Raw genomic sequence first — 3,268 nt, 5'->3', positions numbered from 1 at the left:
CTCCTGCCTCAGCCTCCTGAGTAGCTGGGACTACAGGCACGCGCCGCCATGCCCAGCTAATTTTTTGTATTTTTAGTAGAGACGGGGTTTCACCATGTTGACCAGGATGGTCTCGAGCTCTTGACCTCGTGATCCACCCGCCTCGGCCTCCCAAAGTGCTGGAATTACAGGCTTGAGCCACTGCGCCCGGCCAAGACCCTGTTTCTTAAGAAAAAACAAAATTAATTAAAAACGTAAAAATCTGAACTGCCGTAGTACATATAACTTTTAAGCATGAGGCAAAAGAACTTGAAACTGTATCAAATAATCAGTTCACAGAGAACACAAGATAGGTAATACCTACAAGTTAACATCAACCATATAAAACCCACATTCCGAGTAGATGCAAAAAACTTCATTTGCACGAGGTGCAACCAGCAAGCATGGAAAAGACCACGTGCGGTCAAACTGTCAGAAAACACTTTACCCTCGCCTGTACACACCCACCCGCACACCCCGTGCTGTTTCTCCGGTCCCAGTCCTGGCTCATATCCTTCCCCTCTCCCCGCAAAAACCCTTCCCTTCCCTCACAGGGTTGACCGCCCCCATCAAACTCTGACAGCAGCTCTTCCGAGTGAGGGCTCCCCAAGAGCCCGGTGCCGCAAGCAGAGCTCTACTCTACCCCGCCCTGATTCGTCTCTCCTCCAGCCACTTTCAGCGCGGGCAGACAGGCCTTCACAGCCTTCTAAGTCCGGGGTCGGATACCAGGCTGGGCTCCACCCCCGCACTGTGACCCAGAAACGCTGGTAAATGAATGAGAGGAGGAGGAGGCACACTGGAAGGCAGCGGATCCGGAGATGCTCGGCCTCGCATCCCAGACACAGGCTGTGGAGGGGAAGCGAAGGCTGGGCAGGGCAGAGCGAGAGTCCCGTTCGTCCCCGTTCCCACAAGCGCGGCCCTCCCGGACAGGGCCGGCCTCGGCCCTCACTCCCGCAGAAGGGGTCGCCCAGTACCCGCGGCTCTCGGCTCTCGGCGGTCCAACCTCCTCGACCCAAAAGGGACTCGTCCCGGGAGACTTACACTTCCATGACGTCCCGCGTCGTCGCCCCCCGGCTGCCAGCGGACAAGGAACCGCACACCCCACAGCTGCCCCTCCGCCGCCGCCGCCGACCGCGCCAGCCAGCCAGCTCCGCGCGCCGCGGTGCACGCCGGGAGCTTGGCGGACCCGGAACCTCTTGCTGCCCGCCCGGTCCCTTTTCGGGGGGCCGGGGAGGGTCGCTGTGTCCTTCGCCCAGGACTTCGCTTCAGACTGCTAAGAGCTTGCGGGCAGGACTATCTCGTGTTTTCTTTTTTTGAGGTGGAGTCTCTCTGTCGCCCAGGCTGGAGCGCAGTGCTCCGATCTCAGCTCACTGTAACCTCCGCCTCCCGGGTTCAAACGATTTTCCTGCCTCAGCCTCCCCAGTAGCTGAGACTACAGGCCCCCGCCACCCCGCCCGGCTAATTTTTGTATTTTTAGTAGAGACGGGGGTTTCACCATTTTGTCTAGGCTGGTCTCGAACTCCTGACCTCAGGTAATCCGCCCACCTCAGCCTCCCAAAGTGCTGGGATTACAGGCGTGAGCCACTGCGCCCGGCAGTCTAGGTTTTAAGAAAGTAATTAATCAGCTAAAGTTGCGAGAAGTGATGGGGTTACAAGGTCTTTGCGTGTTAAAATCCCACCCCTCAGAGAGTAGTGAGGCTGGTGGCATCTGGGGTGCCAGAAACGTTGTAGTTTATTTATTTATTTATTTGTTTATTTATTTATTTATTTTTGGTAGAGATTGGAATCTCACTATGTTGCCCAGGCTGGCCTTGAACACCTGGCCTCAAGTGAGACTCCACCTCCACCTTCCAAAGTGCTGGGATTGCAGGTGTGAGCCACTGCAACAGCTCTGTTCCCTTTTTTGTAAATCATAAGTGTGTAGGTAATCCTTATAAAGAGCCTGGCACTTTATCAATTACTGTGGCAGTACAACCATGACTGTCTATGAAGTAGATTCCATTATTATTCACATCTTATAATTGAAGAAACTGAGGCAGTCTTGGAGAGATTATGATTTGCCAAGAGTCATTCATCTAGGAACTTGTCCAGTGGGTGTTGAACCCAAGACAATCTGAACAAATACAAGACATGCATTAACTAGTGACTAATAATTGGATGAATAAAATGTTCTGCATTTGTACAATGGAAAACTACAAAAAGGAGGCCAGGCTTGGTCCCAACACTTGGAGAGGCAGAGACAAGAGGATTTCTTGGAACCAGGAGTTCCGGATCAGCCTGGGCAACATTGCCAGACTCCCTCTCTAGGAAAAGTTAGCCAAGTGTGGTGGTGAGCACCTGTAGTCCCAGCTACTAGGGAGACTAAGGCGGGAGAATCACTTGAGCCTGGGAGGTCCAGGCTGCAGGGAGCTATGATCATACCACTGCACTCCAACCTACAGAGTGAGAGACTTTGTTGCAAAAATATAGATAGATACATGCTACAACATGGATAGCCCCCCAAAACATGATGCTATTAATAAGTGAAAGAAGCCAGACGCAGAATAATACATATCGCTCTGCCCAGCGGCTCACACCTGTAATCGGAAGTTGAGGTGGGTGGATCATGAGGTCAGGAGTTCAAGACCAACCTGGCCAACATGGTGAAACCCCATCTCTACTAAAAATACAAAAATTAGCTGGGCATGGTGGCAGATGCCTGTAATCCCATCTACTCAGGAGGCTGAGGCAGGAGAATCACTTGAACCCAGGAGGCCGAGGTTACAGTAAACCAAGATCATGCCACTGCACTCCAGCCTGAGCGACAGAGTGAGACTGTCTCAAAAAAACAAACAACAAAACCAAACAATACATATCGTGTGATTCACTTTATATGGAAAGTCTGAGAAGAGGCCAATCTCTGCATACTGGAAGAAGGCTAGGAGAAGGCTTGGGGTCAGGGATGGGAAGTGACTGTTAGTAGGTATGGAGTTTCTCTTCGGGAAACAAGAATGTCCCGAAATTATTATAGATGGTGGTGTTGGTTGCACAACCCTATGAATATACTGAAAACATTGAGTAATACACTTTAAATGGCAAATTTTACAGCATATGAATCCTGTATTAATAAAGCTGTTCAACATTTTTTACTTGGCTGAACATGGTGGCTCACACCAATAATCCCAGCACTTTGGAAGATGAAGGCAGGTGGATCGCTTGAGCCCAGTTTGAGACCAGCCTGGGCAACATGGCGAACCTCATCTTTACAAAA

General features: G+C 51.2%; 1 long non-coding RNA gene across 1 annotated transcript in view; it reads right to left on the bottom strand.

The window, feature by feature from the left end:
• Positions 1-1,175, bottom strand: part of LOC108297324 — a 44,628-nt gene extending 43,453 nt beyond the window's left edge. Inside the window, exon 1 of the long non-coding RNA XR_001822171.2 lies at positions 1,060-1,175. This is a non-coding gene — a long non-coding RNA (uncharacterized LOC108297324). The remainder of the gene's footprint in view (positions 1-1,059) is intronic.
• Between the last annotated feature and the right edge of the window lie 2,093 nt (positions 1,176-3,268).

The sequence above is a fragment of the Cebus imitator genome, unplaced genomic scaffold (genome assembly GCF_001604975.1).
Source record: "Cebus imitator isolate Cc_AM_T3 unplaced genomic scaffold, Cebus_imitator-1.0 Scaffold792, whole genome shotgun sequence".
Lineage (NCBI taxonomy): Eukaryota > Metazoa > Chordata > Mammalia > Primates > Cebidae > Cebus > Cebus imitator.
The sequence above is the reverse complement of the archived record's forward strand: the minus strand, read 5'-3'. Positions and strand labels throughout refer to the sequence as shown.